Source organism: Ischnura elegans, chromosome 5 (genome assembly GCF_921293095.1).
Source record: "Ischnura elegans chromosome 5, ioIscEleg1.1, whole genome shotgun sequence".
Lineage (NCBI taxonomy): Eukaryota > Metazoa > Arthropoda > Insecta > Odonata > Coenagrionidae > Ischnura > Ischnura elegans.
The window spans coordinates 28,837,218-28,861,050 of record NC_060250.1 but is presented as its reverse complement, the minus strand read 5'-3'; the positions used below and the strand labels follow the sequence as shown (position 1 = coordinate 28,861,050).

The window sequence follows — 23,833 nt, the reverse complement described above, 5'->3', positions numbered from 1 at the left end:
GAAACCGGTTTTACATGGGTATCCAGCCTTTTCGACATTTTATTAAATAATTTGACTTTTTAAGAATGAAAAATAATAAAGGTTGGATGAAAATATACGGTATTAACTGTCCCAAAATGGGTGAGATTACGCAATTGTGTCATTAATACTCGGTAATGGCTTTGCTTTAATAAAGATCAAAGATTAATTGTCAAATAATAATGTTTATAGACGTTTTTTTTATAATTAGCAGGATAAATCTAGTAAAATCGCTATAGCATTATATTTAAGTGCTAATATTTAAAAAACAAATAATTTATGAGTTCAATAGGATAACTAAATTGAGCGCTCTTTGAGGTTGTCTGTTTGCTATTTTTAGATTGTTTCCGTCGAGATATAATTCATGTATTCCGTTTTGTTCTATTGCAACAGTGATGACATCCTTTTTCATTCTTCAAGGTTCAAAGCTTTATCACTTCCTACACCTGTACTTGATCTTATGTGGTACCTATCTTCGTTAACTTTTCTAATCTGCTCCAATTTTATCATAATTAAAAAAAAACAAAAACGGCAAAGTAACACCCCTACTTGCTTCAGTTAGTACTTCTAGATTTAGCCCAAGACTCTGAGCCGATTGAACAACCCCAAATTTTTCTAGATCATGCGGGCTTCAGGGGCTTCGCGAATCGTAACCCTGATTTGTTAAGGAACATTGGCTAAGGAAGACGTGACTCCATGAAACAACCTAATTATGCTCAAAGTGCCGTGAAGTTAAAGCTAATATCATAGCTGGAATGACTTCATACTCCCCTTAGTACGATATAAAACGCGAAGAGAAAGGCGGTATAATTTTTACTTCGTAGTACTCCCGTGCTTAAGTGCTCCTACGAACGACTCCGTAAGGTTGCCTGAAACGCTGCTTAGATTGCGGTGCCTTTTAAGATTAGGCGAAGGAAGCAGTTCATTGTACGGAGATCCTTTAGGGCCTCAGACATGTGGCTCCATGCGTAAACCTCGGGTTCTTCGTAGAATTCCATACCCTAGAACGTTCTCTCTAAGAAACTCTTCCCTAAAACCCCCCTCAAATTCACTATGGAAAGGGAGAAAGGGAGTCCTAGCTTACCTTGAGGATATACTTGGAAAAGCACTCAGCACGGAATTCGAATATCCAGTTTCGGTTAAGGTCAGGAAGGCAGATTTTTTTCACTGAAAAATTCTCGTAATGCAATAAAAAAGTGGGTTTCTGTGCGCAACAACCTCTCAGCCTACTAAACTAAAAATAGTACTATTGCTGATGCATACAGACACATTTTTTCATTGGTTCAAAAATATAGGTAACATCCATATAAATTATGCTTGTGATGCTTTTAGTTAGCCATGCGAATTAAAATTTTGCAAGTAAAATATTTTTATATATTAAAAAAGGCAGGTATACAGCATTAACAGGTACGTATTTTATCGAGTAATTACTATTCATTAAACTTGTACCGTACCTTATAACCGTAAAAAATGCGAAATTGAAAGTGATTGTGAAGTAGGAATGTTAACGAAAAAGTTGTTATATTGTACAAGGGTTAGAATGACATATAAACCTCGGTTTAAAAAAAAACAACTTATATTTACCTTAACGTCATTTATTTTGTATTCAATTTCTATCAAAAATATTTATAAATCACAACGAGGGTTAATGTGATATCATAAAGCGGATGCCTCTAATAAATGTAGTTTAATTTACTGTTCACACAAGAATAGGGCATTTTTGACATGCCACAGACGAAATACCCTCCATCTTCACTATTTGCATTATTTTCAGCGTGATTCATAGCCTGTGAGATGGTGGTTGCCTGCAATTCATATCAAGAAAATGCGACAGAAAACGGGAAACGGTTTTTCCAATCTATGATAAATATCTTGCAGATACTTCGAAGGGAATGATAATAATGTTTCCGGCGGAGGCCTGACACACTATCTTCGGCCGATTGCAGATTACTGTGGGCCAGACGCATGCGATTAGCCTATAGGCCCAATCTCGACAAATTCATTGATTTTCCTGTGATTTATTGCCTATATAGGGTCAAAATGCACTCTTACTCACAGCCAGTCCTTCAACCCGAAGGTCAGTTTGGGTGAATGAGGATAGAGTTCATCATTGACCCAGGCGAAGACTCATGGATTTCGCTTAACCAGGGCAAATAGGTAGTACTTTTAGTGCCAGTGACTATTCCCCAGAATAGCTCGCACACCGTGGATAATTTTATGCTTCTAGAGGAAAATGTGTTTTATGCAAAAGGGCATACAATGTAAGGAATATTCGTTGGATGGTAGAAGGCTTCGAAGGCGGTAAAACAGACAACCACGTGGCAGGCCGTTGCCAACATTCACGTGAGAGTATATTTTGTTAATACTCATAAACGTCTAGCTATACAACATTACAATTGTGAAGCGTAGAATTTATAGTAACTCAAACCTATAGCTTCACCCACCAAAATGAACTTTTTGGTGTATGGAGCTTTTCTTTTTACATATTTTAGAAATCATCCACACCCTAATGTTGATTGTATACTGCTAAAGATTTCGCCGCAAACTGCCTCTCTAACCTAAGCTACTCATCGCAAAGAGCGCTGTGTTAATGCTTTGTTATCTTGTCTCACGCGGATATGAATATTATAAAAATATATTATTAATTGATTGTTGTCCTGTACCATGGCTGTCAATCCTTCTGCTTTACACGAATTTCCAGTGGCGTTAGCTACTTATTTCTCTAAATTCATCAAAATCCTGGCTGTTAAAATTAACTAAAAACCAGCTGAACCCAAACATAGAATTTAAAGTTGTTGACTGCTAGCATCGTATTGAAAAATTAGGGTCAGCCAGCGTAACAGGGTCCTGCAAGTGAGCTCAAAGTAAAACAGAGGAAATTTTTTTATCTTAAACATGGGCGTTTCTTCTGGTAACCATTTGCGGTCACCAACTCAATACAGCGTCTTTCGCAGTCATTTTAGCATTACCTTCTTGTGGCTCACAAATGATATCCGTATCAAGAACGAGATTAAACATTTTTCTGACCTAGACGATGACTTCAAATGATTTTCACTGGCTGTGGTTATAAAAATAACAATTTTTGTAAATAATGTTCAAAGATATCCCTAAAATCTACCTCTTTCATAATTATTCAAAGCCTCAACCTCTTTACCAATAATGCAAGTCAGAGATATTTCACACTAATTTTTTCTATTTTGATCTACGCGATGATAAAACTATCAAAAATCTCTTTAAAGACAAATGACGAGAATGCGAGAGATAAACACAAAATTGGTAAAATGCTATCAAATTTTTATAAATTCCATCAATAAATAGATACATGCTCACTTTACAGTAGTTGCAATAAAAAACGTTAAACTATTATCTCAGGTAGTGTTCAAACTAGGGATTTATATAGATATGATATTTTCTGATTATATTGTTATCAGTAAGGAAATACATTCAAAGTACATTATGATAGAAAAGATTGATTTCCTTGTAATATAATAATAATAATATAATAATTGTTTATTACTCCAAAAAATAAAAGTACAGAATAGAATTAATTACATAAAACGGAGTAACTTTAGGTAGCCATTAAGGACAACCTGTTTTGTTTTAGAATAGGAGATTTTATTCGATTTAAGATTCTTTTTACTTTCTAATTGATGGAACTAAATCAAAATACAAGAAATGTGATTTTTGTAGTTTTAGTTTTTAATTTTTGTTTAGCTTATTTAGTCAAAGCATTTTCCTTCGGAATGATCTGTCATAACTTACGTATGCTACAATTTTGCTCAACTTTGATTTAGAGGAACAAAGAGAGCACGCTATTGACTATAGCTTAGCATCGGGAAAGGCGTATCAGCACAGTGAACATGAGTAAACATAGAGAACGATCACACTAGTGCTATTCAATATCGAAAGAGATGAATTGTATTTTCCATTGATACAGCATCCCGCTGAGGAATATGTCACGTTCCTGTTTAAGCGAGCGTGGACATCGGATGAGATTTGATTTATCCAATCGAAACGCAACCAAATGCTTGCATGCAAGAACTATCTCATTGACGCAACTGTGATAAAACGAACTTTCCTCCTAACCCCTGAAGCAGTGGAGATTATCCTGACTAATTTACACATCGGCGGGCGCTGGGGTTATGGCGTTCGTGACTGCGGTGCCTTTCACTCCGTACGGAGGGTGAAAAATCGGAGGGCTTAGGACAGGGGCGGTTTGGGGTCACGGTCTCTGGGCCAGAAATCGAACGCAACGAAACGGTGAGGGTTTGACCATATAAGGCTTGCATTCACTCTTTATAGTAAGATAAACAAATTGTATTCCTTAGAAGGAAATCTAGTGGAGTAAAATGATGATAAAATAACAAATCTCTATACTACCCCACAAGCCGCCGCAATAGGCGCGTGGCGGATGTGTTAGGACGCCAGCCGCAAATAAATAAAATGGAAATGGTCTAATGAAGCTCCGCTAGGAATTTCTTAAAGTCCTTTATTGTTCGGGTGAAAAAAATAATTCCCTTTCCTATCCATTCGACAAAATATCTTCCTTCATTCATCGTATCTGTCGAAACTGGAATTGAAGTACGATCCCTTTATTACGTTCTCCGTGCCGTTCCGAGAGATTTATATTCTCAATTGCTTATGCAATCTAATAATGAGCCTAGCGCGCTGCCTCTGAGTCTCTTATGGCTCAAAGCCAATGATAATTGTATAAAAAATGCCGAGTAATTATGTTAAAGATAAGTGTCAACAACAAGATGAAACATTTTACTTCCAACTCCATCAATATCCTGCAAGAAAAAAACTGATTAGGATACAGCAATACATTCTGTCATCACCATTAGTCAACAATCCTAAGATTGGTTTGATGAAGCTTTCCATGTCCGCTCTCCTGTCCGCTAACCTTTTCACAGCGGCGTATTTCTTCTCTTAAATCCTATATAACCTGTCCTATGTAACTCATTCGGGGCCGTCCCTTGCCCTTATTCCCTTCCGCCTGTCCTTCTACGATAGTCTTCACTAGGCCATTATGCCTCAGAATGTGGCCAACTAAGTTGTCCCATCTTCTGCTCAATGTTTTTAGAAGACCTCTTTTCTCCCACTCTTCTTAGCACTTCCTCGTTACGTACACGGTCGATCCATTTTATTCTCATCATTCTTCGTTAGCACTACATTTCGAATGCTTCCACTCTTGCCTTCTCTGCTGCTATCAAAGTCCAATCCTCGCTTCCATAGAGAAACATACTCCATAGGTATCATCTGATGAATTGCTTCCTTACTCCTATGCTTGTATTCTCAGCTGTAAGAAGGTTCTTCTTTTTGCAGAAAGCCCTCGTTGCTTGTGCTATTCTACTGACTATTTCTTTCTTGCTTCGCCTGTCGTTGGTAATTCGGCTTCCTAGGAAACAAAACTCTTTCACCTCTTCAAGCTTATGTTTTCCTGGTTTAATGTTTGTCTAAGTCTCCTCTCTTTTGCTGAATATTGATATCTTAATCTTCTTTCCGTTGATTTTCAGCTAATATCTGGCCATTGTCCTTTCCATGTTTATCAAAGTCTTCGTGAAATCCGTCTCTATCTCGCCTATGAGCACTACGTCGTCAGCAAATCGCAGCATACGAATTTTTCCCCGTGGATGTTGACACCCAAAGTTTTCTCCTTGGTTTCATTGATGACTTTCTCGATGTAAAAATTAAACACATGTCGATAAATTCTGTAAGGAGTGTATTGTTGGATGGTAGTGATACATGGGCCATTGAGCAAGAGGAGAAAAAGCGACAGGGTGCTTTTGAGATGCAGTGGTATAGTAGGATGTGCAAAGTGAGCTAAGAGCGAATGATAAACGAAGGGTTATTTAAAAAAGTGAACAAAAGACGAAGCGTATGGAAAATATAAACGGAAATACGAGACAGATTTATTGGCCGTATTCTGTTTTTCCGAGATGAAAAGGCTGGCAGAAGATGGATAGAAAGGCCTGGAGGGCTTTGCCAACCAATCCTTAGGAATTGAAAATGGAAGAAATATACCAAGATTCCTAATCCATATCTACCACAAAATAGCTTTTTATGGGACTTCCTAAGTCACTGTTCAGTACAAATGTTGGGTTAAACCACTGTTGAATGGTGAATAAAAACTAATTTTAAGTCCTTTTTCTATCAAATGCAGGCTTAAGGAAGATATTGCGAATAAATGAATCAATAAACAAGTATTGCAGATTTAAGCAGTAAAATATGCAAACTGTGTTATTGATAAATTTTGCAATGTCACCTGAAAAAAAATAAGCATGGTCGTACTGATATATCTGAGGCGGAGTTTGGTTCACATATCCTCATTCGTTGATAGGGAAAAGACAAATCGAAATATACATATAAGTCCTAAAGTTACTCAACAAAAACTTCCATGCAGAAAATCCTTGATGTTCCTAATTTGGTCCAACATCCCAGAGGAGGAAGAATAACCTAAACAGGGTCACCCAGTGCGCCCTACATAAGCGAGAGTATCTCTTCTGCGCCCTCTTCGTAGGTTAGTTCGACGTTCCTTTGTTTACATAATGCGGCACGGACGCTAATGAAGATAATCCCCGGGGCGCTTCAAAGAAACTTTCTTGCCAATGGACCACGCGGCCGACCTCTTCCGCAGCCTCGTAACGGCAGTTACCATCTCCGCAACAGAGCACACAAATGACCACGTGCGGTGACGGGAGTACGTGACGAAAAACATAAAAAAATAGGGCTATAGGGTACTGGGAATACGGCTTTGGCGAGTCCGCAGGTTATAAAGCTCTTTTGTGCTGAGGAAACCTTTACGCAGCAGGCCATTAGCAAAATAACGCCGAAAGCGGATCAAACAAGCTTGAAGCCGATCCACTAACGCTAATACTGTATATTTTGCTCTGATCCTACGCAATGTTTTTACTGTTAATGGGGAAGCTGAGAGCTATTCGATTGGAGTATCAAAATAATGTCTTTTGGAAATATCGCTTTACGTGTTAATACTGAATGCGCACTGAAAATCGACTCTCCAATCTTTTCTGGCGTTCAGTACGAGAGTACGGAGCGGAGTTAACTATGAAGAGGAGAAAGAAATGAGAGGTAAACTTGAAATTTTAATATATACAACCAGATGTAGTCAACTAAAACATACTGGTTGGGAAGTCTTTGTCAAGAAGAGTCATTAATCTCATCAATGAATCTAGTGAACTATCAAATAGTACTTTTAATGAATACTTATGGGTTTTAAATACGTTCTCAAATAGCAGATTGGTGAAAAATTAATGAATGAGAGTTTAATCAACAATTATTGCCTTTAGAGCTCTTAATTATAAATAGGGATGCAATATGTAAAACATGTGTTTTAACCGTAACATGTAATTGCATTCACTTAATTCCGTTTATTTGTCTATATGCCCATGCTTGTTAATGCTTAATTGATTCATTTAAAATAAGGGCATACAGATATACATTTTTTATACATACATACATTTTACAATTATACATACATAAGTTTTTATTTTAACCCCACTTCAAGTTTTACGCTGGAGTTTATTATTAAAGTGGATGATAAATATTTAAATCGATAGGCTCTAGACAAATTTGGAATTTGAGTTAATCATCATAGGAATTTCACCACCTATTTCAAAAATTATAAGTCTGAATAATTATAATAAAAATGAAGGAATTCATATTTATGAAACCTTCTCTAAATGCTGATGCTGCAATGAGAAAACCTGCGCTATATTTGGGATCTGATACATAGGTATGGCAGAAACTCAAATTTTTACTTTAGGCTCATTGTTTTACTCATTACAGAGGCGGCCATTCAGATCGAGGTGATGTAAAGCCGGGATGTAAATCCAAATGAAATTCCATTCATGTTTTATTTCAGGTGGTTAACCTAAGAAGAGATGGCATGGAGGGGTGGTCTCGGATACAATGAAACGGTCGGCACATCGTAAGGTTGCTGATTTCCTCTGGCACTGAAACCAGAACCCTTTGCCAAGTGCTCCAAGCTCTTATCATCACCTAAACTCAATTTACGACCACTAGGAGGGTGAAGGCGTCGAGGGCGGCCGCTCCAAGCACTCCCACTCCTCCCTCCACCCCCCACATCCTAGTCGCAGAGTGTGGAGAACGTGTCAGCGGGGTCTTCCTCTTGGTCAACTGGGACAAGCGTAATACTGTACCTCCTGTTTATCCACAATAGGCCAAAATAAGTAGTACGACACAACGAGTTATATCTATAAAATAAAGCATCAAAATATGCATGGAATCAGCTGAAGAAATAAAATATTACTCCGCAATCCATTCATGACCAATATTACTCCTCTTTTTGAAAAACTGTAATGATTTAAACCCACAAATCCTTACATAATTATTTTTATAACCATATTTTGCAATAGCGTTTTTCGAGTTCTATATCAAATGAAATTATTTTTGTATATTGAGCCCTTAATTATTTTTAAGCATGCTTTTTAACTTTATTCGTTGTTTCTCTTTAAAAAGAAAAGACAAATCTACCACCGTCAGGTGATACGCTTTTCATTTACAATTTTATATTTAATTCCTTTTTAAAGTTATTGAGAAAACAGGAATTAAACCTAAGTATATTTATCGGTTTGTAGATTTTCATGATAATAAAAAGTAAAGAGAAGAATTTCATTATAGGGATAAAGAACTTATAAGCCGGAAAATGTTTATGTTTAGAGAACTTTTTGGAAGAACAAACCACAATAAAGTATTCTCGAGTGAGTTGGCCAAAAGGGGAAAGAAAGGTTGATGACGGATTCGTACCCGAGCGCACAATATGCAGACAAAGAGAATATCGGGTGCGATGAAGCCGCGCCCCAGCTGAATGACAGACACTCCCACGCACTTTGCACGGACATTCTTGTTCCCCACGAGTTGACGAGCGGCCGATGGCGATGCCACACCCATGTACCCATAATTCCGCTCCCTCACCCTCGCACAGGCTGTCAGTGAGTGAGTGGGAATGTGTGAGTATGAAGGTGGAATCCATCTGCGCCCCTCAATGGAAAGAAGTCCGTTGCCGCGTCGAGGTGGGATGGTTGTTAATGCACGTTCTCCATCTTATAGGCCCACATTCCATATCCGCTTTACAACCGCCTCTAAATGGCAGTTCATCCATTTATTCATACGCGCCGATGTTTCTCGAAATATATAACGTGTTCTCAGCGCATACCTGCGATCGCGTGAAAATATGTAAAAAAAGGATTGTTCCGAGGTGAAGGGTGGAAAACATCACCCTATAATTCACTTCACGAGCGGAAAGGGCCAAATTCTGCAGTTGGAAATGGAGTGCGGTATTGGTATTTGGCGATGTCTGCATCCGGAGACTAGGTAGGGGATTGCCGGAGGGGAGATGGTGACTACCTACCTTAAATTAGAAAAGGATTGATAGTGGCCAGGAAAAGGTTCAATGATGGTGGGCAGAAGATTGAGGCTAGTATGACGGGTATTAAAGTTAAAAATCAGCCGAAGACCCTGCATATTTTGCAAATAAACCAATTGGATTAAAATTTTGCGCACCGAGAAACAATCTTTACTACGTTTATTTATTGTTTGAACAATAACTCAATAGCACAAAAATGACTTAGTTTGGTTAAATTAAAATTTAACATGAAATAGTAGTAGATTAACTCCCTCAGAATGTCATCATAAACTGATAACACGATATTTCATTCATCGAATACTGTGTTTCATATAAATAGGTAACATATGAGAATTGTTGCATCAGAGGAAAATAATCAGTGACACAATGAATTCCTTGTTAGTGAAGCTACATGCTATGAAGATACTAAGTTTTCATTAGAATTCGGTCATGAATATGGCAAAGCCAATCTCCGGGAACAGCATTAAAACCTCCATAATGATACCTCGATGGCGAAAAACATACGCTGCTTTAAATAGGAAATTCCGCTAAAATTTAAGACAATTTTTTTTTATAAATATCATTACTGATGGGATTTATTAGCAAGGATTCTGCTAGAAAGAAGACGAATACCAAATACATATGAGAGGTATCTCATTCAGAAAAATAGCAATGCGCATATTGCTATTTTAATCGATTAACTTTAAAATTTTCCTTTGTTGTTTATAAGTACTTTGAATTTTACAGTCCCCTTATTACACATTATAGACTTCCAAAAGACTGTCACAGAATAAAGAAAATATTATAATACTAACTTTATGGACTTTAATCTTTTATTATTATAATTTAATTCCTAAAAGTGATTTAGCTTCTCTGTAGAAAATTAAAGAAACACCTCATATTTGACCCTCGCAAAGGTAATAAGCAGCCAAGTCTTTGCTTGTAATTTTCATTCCGAACACTCCAAAACCTCAAATCACACTACCAAAAGTAACCCCAGAGAATAAATTCTCTTTTTGGATAAATATGCAAAATTATCGCTGATTTTGTAAAATGAAAACGGCAACTATTCAAGATGCGGAAATGCGATTTATAGAATGACGTAAGCATTATTAAAGAATTTCGTCGCAAATACTGCTTATTTATTTATGAAATGTCTCAAAGCAAAACAAAATACCTCTCCTTTGTGGGGTCTATGAATGGAATAATAAAATGAGAAGCAGGTGTGTTTTCGCAAACAGCCTCCGCGAAAAAATGAAGCGATGTAAGCTTGGTTCCACAACTAGTTAAAGAATATTTTATGCCTAATTATTTTGGCTTATTACATTCAGGTTCTCATTGGCATTACAAAAAAAGTATTGGTACGATTTATTTTTCTGCGGTCACAGTATTAGGTAATTAAATAAGGCGTTCAGTCAAGATAAAACTCACTTGCTTGCAAAACTCAAAAAACTTAAACTTTACTGAATGGTCACAATCATCAAAGGCTTAGAAAATATTTAAAGAGCTGTCATAAGTTTTCTCTGAATTTGGATGTGGCAGCTCACAAAAGAACACACACACGTTTGGAGCTCGTGGCCCAACGTACTGCGCACGGAGAACGTGAGTCAAAGCGGTCGAGTACGGTCGCACACTTGGAGCATTCATTATTTCTCGCTGGAGTCGCGAGTTGAATTTGCGTAGTCCTTTAGTGGAGAGGGAGAGGAAAACCTTGGCAAAGGCGACTCAGATGCGTCGTCTGTCCCACTCAACTCAAAAGCTCCCTTTCCGCTAGCTTGCACGAAGCTGTCAGTGTGAGAGGCGAGGCCTGAGCCAGAATGCACGCGTTGAAGGGCCTTGGAAAAGTTGGCTGTCCTTCCAGAGTAACTCCGATGAAACTGAGTGGCAGTCTCTCAGGGGAGAGAAGAATAAAACGAGCACGAAACCTTCAAGAATGAGTCCCTAGTCGTCCCGCAGAAACTAGATATATACTGCTAATTTGCGTGATTTAAATCGGTTTTCAAAAATTTCGTCGAAGTAGCTGTGAGCCAAATATATTCAATATTTGCTACATAGTATAGTCAGAAATAAGACTAAACATTAATTAATGCATGTAAAGGAAACACATTTTACGCAAGGTAGCGCTATTTACTTTATAAAAGTTATGAATATGACGAAAAAATTCCGGGCATGCACAGAAATGTGGAGAAATATTTTACATATATCAGTCAATTTATTTCTCTCGCCCTCAATTTAGGAAATCAGTCAATTAAACGCAATGTTCGATGATCATGTCACCAATTACGAAATGGTTGCCAACGCGGCCTCATCGGCCGACAGAATTGTTCCCTGCGTATAGAAGTTTTTTTTTAGAGATTCTTGTCTTAAAAAACACATTTCAAAGCTTTCTGGATGCTTTAACCGCTTATTGGCGCAATACTCGAACACAAGTGACACAACATAGCCCATTTACTCATTGCTACACGCTCGAAGAATTGAAGAGCTAAAATACTCGTTTCATTTATGATGATCGTCTGAATATTAATTTTGGTTAGCAGTCCTTAAAATATTTTATATTCCTTTTAAACTCCGATTTCTCTTCCGTAAGAGACGTAAGTGGCCTCCGTTGAGTAAGAGAATATTTAATGCTAGTGATAAATATCCTGAAAACCAGATACGCACACGTTATGGGTAGATTCACTTAAAATGGCTAAAGTTTGCACAACAGTAACTAGCAACTAAACCGGTAATGATGTTCCGAACTTCAGTTCATTCTTTACACTTGATCCTATGAGTCATAAATTTCACCTCAGAATTGTGAGAAATTCCCTATCTTTCTGGCAAAACATTTTCTCAAAAATGTTATTAGCCCAATTCAAAAAGATGCATGAAAAATGTTTTCTCTTCAGGATATTCCGGATAGGGTAAGATCTCCCGTTATTTCAAATGAAAATGGTCCTTTCAGCGAGTCACTTGCATCAAAGGAGCGTGAAGAGGCGGTCCATGGTAAAAAGTTAATCCGTATTTTCCCACCAAGGAAAAAGTGAAAAAATTCCACTCATTCATCTTATAACCTCTGGAAAAACTGTTAAGCAAAAGGTTTTTATAATTAAATTTGTAATTCTCAGAGTCGGGTGCTGAAATAGATGTTGAAAAATGAATTTTTTTACGACGACTTCCTAGGAATATTTATAAAGACGAAAACTCACTAATCCATAATTAGAAAAAATATAACAATTATTAAAGAGAGAACCAGGAAAGCAAATAAATAATTCGACAATGAAGGGGAATGTTTCTCTATTTTTAGGTGACAGCGAAGTTATGATGAAAACATGTACGTTGATGTAATATATTTTCATGTTTAGAGGGCATGAAGTGTGAGATAAAGGAGGCTGACATTTTATATCACGCTCATATACAACGAGACAGTTGTAACAAGAGAGCAGTTACAGCTCATTTTGAAAGGATTCGTGTGTGCTGCTAAAGAAAGGTCACAAATATCACCAAAAAGAAGGGCAGATTTTTTTACGCGAATATACCAGAGAAGGCCTTCCGATTCGAAAACCGTACGCGTGATGACATTTCTCGAAATTCGGTATCTCATAAATTTAGCAGCATTAAAACTAAAGCCGCTTTCCAATTACAACACACACTTTTCATTTTTGTTGATTTGTTTCACTGTGCTATCCTTCTATTTATGTCTATCATGAAAACTATCGCGTTTTCTTTTTTCCACTTTCTATGGTTCGGGTGGTATTAAAATGTGCACAAGCAATAGTATTTGATTACTACCAAACAGCAACCTGTTATTCATTAGATTTATTGAGAAGGATTTCGATCTCGCCAAGAAGACCCGGCTATTTTAACGGGACAGAACATCATGAGACATAATGGTGTGATAATGATATTTTTTAAGAACAAATAGACGGTTAGAACGTAGGTGGAAGGTCTCGTAATAAATATAAGTATCAGTTCGTCAGGGACATAAAAGAAACAAAAAAATTGCGAAATAAAAAATTCAAGCATCAGAAAAGTATCCGACTCGACAGATTAGATAACTCTTTCAAACTTAATTTAATAAAATCCTAATTGGACAATACGCCAATAATAATGAGGAGAATTTATGCTCCCGTAAGATAAGTATCCCCTTAAAAAATGTATTATTTTTAGCTGGAATATATTCATTTCTACTTTCGATTATTATATCTAGGGATAAAGTCTGCTTTCACGGTTTACATGCTTGCAATGGATAATAGCAGACACCGGCCACCGTCCGCCAAGGTTGTGCCCTACTTCGTCAACGTCCTTCACTACACCCCTTTCACATCAACTCGCTCATGGGTCCCATGTACTAACTGAGCGCGCGCGTGATACATTTACTCACTACTATATATGTAATGATTCTCTCGTTCCATCCAAGGCTATCACTCCCTCTAACACTTAACTGCGCTGGGAAAAAAACGAATCATTCATCTCCTTCGCAGGGTTTCACGGTCTCGTCAGAGGCCACGAGAGAATCATTATAATATTGGTGCAAACAAAGTCCTATCCTACGTCCTGACTGCGGTGGCATCAGAAGAGTGAGACGTAGCACCCCTCTCTATTTTAAGATATGTGTTCACGGGGATGAAGTGTTCACCGTACGGAGAAATGAATGCCTTCAAGAAGCGGACAAAAGGAAAGATGATGGGCGGAGATTCAGCGTGAAAGAAGAGCGTCTTCTGCTCTTCGCTGGGTTGGCAGCATGCGGGAGAGTTTCACGGACATTGCTTTCTCGATATTTGAGGGACGTGCATTCGTCCTTCGCTCCTTTAAGAAGACACTGAGAGAAATCTCTCGGGTCACCACGCATCAAAGAATCGGGAAAATATTCAGGGTTTCTTGGATTTCTATATTCTCTTTGATGTCACTCCTAGGTTCTCTCCTCCCCGTTGCACTCAGTTAGTGCCACGCCAGCCACAGGGAGATAGGTATTATGAGGCAAGAGAGGATAGGAAAGCCACTTAAAGTGCAGAAATATGAACGAGCACCAGTATTTTTTTTACAGATTTTTTATAATTTCCTCCGTGGACTCTCGTTAAATTAAATTTTATTTTTGCACGCTGTAACTAGAAATCTAAACAATTATCAACTATAATTTGTGTGAACGGAGATGTCCGCTGTGTACGATGAAATTCTTCATTTGTGTATACTATATCGTCGGTTCCTGTGGTAAAGACAAAATTTTCAGCCTCGTCAGGTCGAAGATAAGGTCTCTTTCTTCGAGCTGCAGACTCTGGAACTGTTGTCTTCGTTACAGTAACCAACGCGATGGCAGTTACCGAAAATGAAGTGCACTTAATCAACTAAGGTTTGTTAGCATACCAATCACGTTAAAAATTATATTATATTCTTTCCCAGAAATGGAAAATTTATATTCACTATATGTCGATTTTCAACCATACCTCAGTGAAACGTTTATTAAATTTTCACCGTGAAAGCATTATATAGGTCGTTACTTTGAAGGACAAACTAGTAACTATTTGAGCGATATCTATGTTGAATTGTTGTTGATAAATTTAAAAATAAATGACCCTGCGTGCATTCAATGGCTTCCGGCTCAACTCTGTACAATTTGAAGTTCACAAATTTCAAAACGACTTCGTTTTCTTCCACGGATTTTTTTAAAATTCTTCTATCCTATAATCAGAAAAAGATTTTTATCAGTGGAAGAAAAATAAGTCGTTTTGTCATTTATGAAATGACTCTGGATGTAACAGAGCCAATTTTACCAAAAATGATCGAGTCATTATGTATTTCTGAAGGAAGCAGGATTCTTTACCATATGAATTCATGATAAAAATAAATTCTGCTTATAATCACGTAATTCGATGAGTTTATAGAGTTATTCTACTAGAGAAACGATGCAAAATCCATTTCGATTAAAAATATTTATATTCACAATGTTAAAGAGTAGATGCCATTGATGACTTTCCACGAGGATGTCTAACAGGTAAAATTCAAGCTTTCTTTGATAGTTTAAATCTCAAAAACCTTATAATGGAATAACACACAGTAAAGATGAGTTGGTGAATACTGTAGGTAAAATTCATCTCTAAGAAACCGCTATGAGAGATAACTATGAATCCCAAGAAGCAATTGATTTTTAAAAAAGTGCGTTTGGGCTTCCTTTTGCCTAATTTAAGCCTTTTATCATGCATGAAATTTCAGGTCAGCAATATAGCCCAAAAACCTTTTAAATTTACGACTGTTTTTCGCACGTTCAGCCCTATTGCACCCGTTGGTGTGGACAGCAGATTAATATTCCAGGCGCACGGATTCCGATAGTCCGCTAAGCCCTCTTACACTTTATCTTTTTTTAACTGATCTCCATCGCCGGGAACCGTTTCGCATTTTGTTTTCATACACTTTCATTTTTGACCTGCCTCTCATGGCACCAATTCTGGCAGTTACGTTGCCTGCCACAATAGGGAAACTGATATGGATAACCAATATATCATTCCAAATTATAGAATGTCTATTAATACTGTCATTAGGTGGGATAAAAACGCCTCAAAGGAAGTTTTGTGTAAGATAGATTGCAGCCAATTTAAAGCTTATTTTTATTAGGAAAATATGTTTAACAGAGATTTTTATTTAAAATTTTCTTTTTACTAGGAACTCAATACTAACCCTTCAACAATCTGAAAATGCGCCCTGATTACGCAAAAGAGATTGAACAATGCAATGTTTTTATTTAAAAATAAATGTGCAAATATTTGTGATGCTTACAGAATTATATCTCCTTAGGAAGTAAGAAAATGTTCAATTTAAAATCTCTGAGAGCGAGTCCTATGCAAATACAAGGTATAAGCACAAGAGAAACAAAAAAGAAATCCAAAAGTTATTGGAAAAAAAACATTCACAAAATGTGATACACGGGCTAAATTATATTTTATGTAACGTTTAATATTGAAATGAGTCCCTTATAATGAATGTATAATTATTCTATCCTCAGAGTAGTAGTTAAGTCCATGGAGAATGATATACTAGAATCTGAATTTTCAGGAGAACGTCCAGCTCCGTGACATACATTTACGAGGCGAAAATTTAATTTCGCCTCCATAAGTTTCTGTTTGGAGGGCATCTCTCCACCACATGTTGAGGTCACGAACGCTGTGGTAAGAGTTAAAAATCTCAAAGTGAGGGAGTTAAACCACAGAGACAATTTAAACGCGCCTGGAGTTTAAATTACTCTCCCCCTGAAAAGAAGTTGGCTTGCCGAAAAATAATCTTCTTCGCGATTCGTTTGGACGGTTTGGGGAGAAACATTATCCTCCTATTGCTTGAAGGAGATTGATGGAGATAGAACGAGGAGGAGCAACTTAAGCGTGAGGAAAGCGAGAGATGAGAAAAGTTGCGCGAGGCAGTTTTGAGAAAGAAGGCTGGGGGCTGAACTTTGAGGACCGCTGTGGCAGATGTAGAGAAGGAGGTAGGCGGGGAACGCGGAGGGACTGTCCTCGGATGAGCTGTGCTTTGTTGCATGTTGAAGAGGCCCTTACGGGAACTTTTGGTGGTGGCGTGGACACTGCAGTGCTGTCCTCTCGTAGGGGTAGGGAGAAATTGTCCCTTCATCCCATAGCCAGCACATATTCTAACAGCCCACATCACCCGCGGGGTGGCTATCGCGTCATCTTCACCGCTACTAAGCGGAGGTATATTAAGAATGACCACGAATATTACAATAGAAAATTCTCCAGTCTACCCCTAGATGTTAAATATGGTGAATGAGTCAAATGAGGGGATCGGGTTTGCGTGGTGGCTAGACAGATGGCTTCCCACTCCGTGGGCTCGGGTTCAAATCCCGACGGTAGCAGAGAATTTTCAGAAACCGGGATCCCGGTCAAGTCAAATGACTTTTTCTCTGTGGATTCTTCGAATAATTTCTGCATTGCGGGTGACTCCGAAAATTTATCACCGCGGCTAGTCCCGTTGTACTTAGAAAAGGATTTAGGCTTCAAAGAGGGCAGCAGTGGTGGCTCAATTAGCATTAGGGCACAAGTAAGATTTTAAAACCGTTAACAACATCTTTGAAGATTTAAATTTCTCGCGACGTTTGAAATATATACATTTGGTAAAATGGAGTGTCTTAAAATTCTCAAATACTAACCAATTTGATTTCAAACTTTTATTGCATGCATATATTTTTTGCCACTAAAATCGATAGGAGTATTTATAGAGTTACGTAAAAATTACCAATCTGTGCCATTATTCTATGTCTAGCGATCGGAATTTTCACCAAGTATCGCCATCGTCCCTTAACTTTCACCCATGTGTGTTGTTTCCCAACGCGCATCCAAAATGGATTCCCTAAAGTCACCACTCGTGTCGGTGATGGCAGGGTGATCCGAATTTTGCTGCAAAGTAAGCCATCGCTGTGACTGTCAACCCATTCGTGATGACATAACCCATACAATTCAAGTTTTTAACTCAGTTTATCGAAAAAGATAAACACTGTATTGACTCCCTATTGCAGGCATTGAATGTAAATGAATCGATCAGCAATGCTCATCACAGCGATGCTGACATTTTTGATACTCGATTGAAATGAACCCAAGTGGCAACATAATAGCTTCTCCTAGATGGAGTGGGGCGTTCTCTATATTGTTCCCTTGGTCCGGAAAGAGAGGCTAGAATTAGGAAAATTGCTTTATGACCATGGATTAGTTGCAAGGAGAAATTCTGAGGGCATTTCTGAGAAAATTTCCGTCTTGTAAAGATAACACCATCTACAGGTAACATAACCTTCCTATATATCCTATATCTCGAAATAGCCATAAAAATGGTATCATCTGACGTTGAGAAATTAATTTAGGGTTGGACATAGGGGAAAAGGAATAAAGTGTAAACTTCCACGATAAAACCAAAAATCTAAGTGATACTTGTGTGCCTAAACGTCGGCTATTTTTTATTTCATAAAATAAAATGTATAAGGTATGAAGCTTTTGATTATAGATTAATTACTGATATTCTGCTTGGGATATTTTCCGAAGGCATCTCTGCAATCTAAATTTCTATCAATCAACAATACTGAAAAGCTTTTATATCAACCAAGAATCAAAAGGGAAACTCCATAGAGCTTAGGTACCTACCATCTCAACATCTGCCATGGTGATTGTAAACTGTTTTAAGATTAGAAAATGTATACTTTAAAAACTGAACAACTTCTTAGCTTCGCTGACTTGCTTGAAAGAAAAAAATAGGACGACACAAAGATTGATTTCCTCTCTATCTCCCATTTCAAATGATAATTCAAGTAGCGACGAGGGAGTTGAAAAATGGCATTGCTGATTCCCAAGAATGCTGTTACCCATAGAACGGTGAGGACAGCGCCCGAGGGAGACTTTGTTGCCATGGTGATGTAACGATAGACTGTGGGATTTGCATTGCGCTGACAAACAGTTCCTTTGGGAGACTCAAGAAAAGTCAATTTAATTTCGCCGATTTTGTTGCAATATTCTCAGAGGTCATATTTACATATTCTCTAGAATCACAGATCTCAGACCAAACATGCCCCGCGAGAATACCGTATGTCATCAAGAAGGGAATTCATATGAGTCAAAACTTATAATATAATGTTAATAAGGAAATTTCGACTCTCAGTTGATGAAAAATCCACAGCTTCTCAAAATATTTTATGAGATAGTGATAAAAACTTATTTCTGCCTTTCATCTACATCTATAAAATTAGAGAGCCATCTCCAGAGAATAAAATGGCAGGAAAAACAATACTTTCAACGTCAAATAAGATGGGAGAGAAGATATTGAACAAATTTAACGTTTAAATGGAATCCTGAAAGAGATATGAATATATTTTGTATACGATTTTGTAAAACATATGTTTTTGGAAAGTTTTTTGAGCTCTTATCATCAAATCTGAGTAAGTACAGTTTTATATTTATATATTCTGGTAATTTGAAGCAAGTTATGTATGCTAATACTATTGGCAAGATAGAGCATACTCCTATTTCATGTGTGAACACATGGGCGTACCCAGCGAGGGGCTAGGGGGGAGCTGCCCCCCCAGATGCAAAAATCGCAAAAGTCTTTAAGCAAATTCAGTACTGAATTGAAACGAAACCATTCAACAAATTTTCTTTAAACCCACGAAAAATGATACGTATTATTATAAGAAATGTAACTAAAATAAAACTATTTTTTCAATGAAATAATCTCATAAACTAATGTCACAACTTGGTTTGCCCCCCTTAGGCCATGGCTAACCTCCACCCCCCCCCCTAGATGTGATCCTGGGTACGCCCTTGCGTGAACGTATTATTCGCTCCAACTTTTCAGACCGGAAAATGCATAGAATATCTCAATGTATGGTCCCATTAGAATGAATGAATAGGTACCGGAATTGACTAGGCAAAGAAAAACATATCAAGTAGTACAAGATCGGTTCATTAAAATGCTTGAATTTTGCAGCATTCATATCCACAAACACCCTTAAAAATTAAGTGATATTACACGAATCCCACCAATTACGAATTCTATTTCAATTCAAAAAAGTTATAGTGGTCAATGATGAACGTAAATTATTTAAATTACGATGACACTGAACTCTCATAGGGTCAACTCATTCTAAAGGAAATGTAAAAAGATTTACGAGTACCTACATGCAGACCCTATCTGTTCAGTCAAATTCGAACATATGCATGGGAATTATTCTCTTGCCTCTTCATAAATTTCTCTTCTTGCTTCTTCTAGCCGTTACTAGAGGTAATAGTACCCGTATACTCCGGTTATGTTTCCCGCATACTATCCACAGAAATAGCGAAAGATCAATTACTCCCTAACGCTTTTTCGCGTATCCACATCAATATATACGTGATATCATGTTCATCTACTCAAGGATTTATGGCGCAGCGCACTAGAGTAAATATTTTTGAAACGTCGCACCGTGCCATGCTCAAAACGTAATGTGTTGCATTTCGTTTTTCGCTTCAACCTACCTAAGCGGAGGAGCCTGTGTATCCTGCTCATAATTTCAAAATACGAGCTTGAATAATTAGCTTCAGCAAAATACAGGGGGCTCTTAATATCTCTCAGCGAAGGTTCGTGAATCAGAGTCAGTTTATAGCCTTGAAATATGACGTGGTGCCTATAATTAGTGCGCCTCCCAGTATTGAGCTTCCACAAAAACATTTCTGAGTACGGTTATCAGTGTGATCTTTTGTGGTTGTTACTGCTCTGATGGATATATTTAAGTTTTTTTTTATGAAGATACAAGAAAAACAGCATTCACGAATTGTTATTGTTTAAAAAATTAGAAGTGTAATAATTTTCAAGAGGAATGACGGTAAAGCAAATATTAAATAAATGCCAAGTAAAAACGCAAAATCTTTACGTTAGAGGTTTTATGAGTAACATTTAGGTATCTACATAAATATTAAGTCCATCAAATATTTTTCGATACATATTTACCAATTATACCGTATTGCAACCACATTCTTCATTTTTAATTAAATACAATGTAAGAAAAATCTTCGTTAAAAATGATATCAAGGAAAATACATAAGAGGTTAATTATAAAGCATCCAACTTTTTGAAAATTATTGATTGTTATAGATCCAAAGTAAAGCTGGCACGCAAAGGTAAATACCATGAAAAAAGCGAAAAAAGCTTGAGTTTTTTAATCGAAGTGTTTTGAAGTCCTTAGTCACAATACCATAAAAAATATCGCAAAAACGGATCTAGATATTGAATGGACGCAAATATTTTCAGACTCGGATATCCAATATTTGGAACGATGCAAGAGAATAGATGAAAATTCGCCCATTTTTCTTCACATTCCCATCAATCTACAGCCCTGGTTATCACTCAAGCAAAGAGGAGATAAAACGCTATCACATTACCAAACGCCTTTCAAAAACATTCAGATAGGCAACAAGCCAAAACTCTCGGATATAAAGCACCAACCCCGCTCGTCACGTGACCTTGCGCCTTCCCCTTTTTACCGAGGCAGGGGGCAGAAATTCAGCTTCACGGAACCAAAACTACATTTGGAGGACTCTCAATGGAATTTTAGATCATTATCGAAAGAGAACGCTCCTACAAACATGCGGGATGGGCGTTTCTTTTCGAACGACCCCTCTTCAAACGAATGCTTCAATGCATGCGTGGATAACACGCCAGGGGATTTGAAAGACCCCGTGCTTTAAGCTGGATGTGAGTAAAGGTGCAAGTGGAACCACATTAGCCGAATTAGAGTCATCGGAGATGTTCTAAATGAATATTTGTTTATTTATATGTATCAAAATGGATTGGTGGACTTCGGTACCTCCACAAGAGTTGAACATTCGAAAGTGCGTAGTTGACAACTACTTATTGAAGGAAAAAAGTATTGAAATAAAAACGATGATAAAATGAAAAGCGTTTAAGCGCGACTTTCATCAGAAAAATTGAGACCAGGAAAGGTAATCTCCAAGATGGCTACATTTATTTCATTAAGATCCTCCAGTACTCCTCAGCCCATCACTACAATGATTAATTTTAATCTCATGTATAAATATGCCTTGCTTAAAAAATATCATAGCATGGAAGTAATATTAGGATGAATATTTTAGCTACGCTGCATTTATTGCGCTGAACGAGACACAAACACTATTTTTACTCGACTCTTTTCCCGAAGAAAGCATATATCACTGTTATTTCTTAAGGATCAATCACATCAATATGTTCATTTATTTAGCTGTAATCAGTAGTTAATAGAGAAAATTCAGGTTATTTTTGGAGAGCTAGCAGAGTTTCTCAACTTAAGATCATTCTCTTCCCTGATGCCATGAGAAAACAAAGTAAAATTACATTTACAGCAATGGGACTTTATTATTTGGAGTGGTCGCTCCTAAGTATAGCAGAAAAAAATTATTACATGATAAAAATTTTCGAGGAAGGTATTTTCCAAAGTTGGCTCGAAATAAATAAGAATAAGTTTCATTTTCCCCTTATTCATACGTATCAATAGTGTTCTAATAAAATGCTATTTTCAAGAACACGGAATTTGTGAGATCAGGAATCATAAATTTATCAATACATGAGAGATAATCGTGTTTTATGCAGTAAAAAGTCTTACGATTTCTGCGACGAGCACGCATGTATACTAGTGACCATATGAATGCAAATTGATTTTCACTGTTAATGCGAACTCATCTGCTTCCGACCTAAAGACAATAAAAGGGAATGCAACTGCTCCTCGCAAATTCATTGTGGTGGCTGGCATTACCACTGCTGATGTTAATGGGAACAATGAATTGCACTCATTGAAGGAAGAATAAGCATTCAATGACAACACCAATTAAGAACTTGATTATGAAAACAAAATTTGGGTTTTAATCAGCAGATATAATCAATATGACCAAAATCCAATTCCAAAACGTACTACCCAATTGAAACTATGACAATTTACGTGTCAACACGGGATAGAAAGGAGTGCAGGATCCAATATTCCATTAAAGCTCTGCTTATGTTACCAATTTAGCTTTACGCGACTATGCACTCCTTCAGTATTGATTTAATACTGAAAATGGTATTTTCGTAGATGCCTACGTGCAGTGTAATCAGGACCATTGAACAATACGGAATAGGAATCATCATCAGAACAGATTCTTTATGAGGCAGAACAGATTTTGGACGCTTATTTCCAAGCGCCTCTATTCTGTGCTTAAATTTCCATGTTATGGCAACTATCACTTCTATCTACAACTATCCTTATGTTCTATGATATTTTTTGAACAAGGCATATTTTTACATGAGAATATAATTTATCATTGCAGTGATGGGCTGAGGAGTATAGGGGGATCTTAATCAGGCAAACTTGGCCAGCTTGGAGATTACCTTTCCTGGCCTCAATTTTTCTGAGAAAATGAAAGTCGCGCGTTAAAGCTTTTCATTTTGTCTCTTTTTGTTTCAATACTTTTTTCCTTTAATGAGTAGTTGTAAACTACCCACTTCTAAGCGTTCAACTACCGTGGAGATACCGAGGTCCACCGACACAACTATCACTTCTCTAACCAAAACATCGACTTGAAATCTTCAATACGTTCCAAAAATGGATCATTCCTCATAATTTCTATCCATCCCAATATCTTTTTTTCCACATCTAATGTTTAACACTAAAAACTATAATTATGATTTCAATTTTGACAATTTAAGAACATAGCTGCCTTGTTGAGAGAACGTTTTGGTCCTGGCAGGATGACCTTGCGTTTTAATCATAAGTGGCTCAAGAAACTACCGAAATAAATACCTGCAGTATCCGATGATCAAAAGAAGGCTCTTCTTTCGTAAACCTGACGCATTAATATGCCTGCAGCTTGGTGTGGGATGGATCTACGTTCACTTATCTGAACCATCAATTTTTTTGCCTCTCAGGTTTTTGCATTGTAAATGAGTAATTTCTATTTTTTCCGG

At 37.3% G+C, this 23,833-nt stretch overlaps 1 protein-coding gene across 2 annotated transcripts in view; it reads right to left on the bottom strand.

Annotated features, from left to right (window-relative positions):
* The window catches only part of LOC124158643 (metabotropic glutamate receptor 2-like), a 406,333-nt gene that overhangs the window by 215,386 nt on the left and 167,114 nt on the right, over positions 1-23,833 (bottom strand). The gene's annotated exons all lie outside the window — the stretch shown is intronic.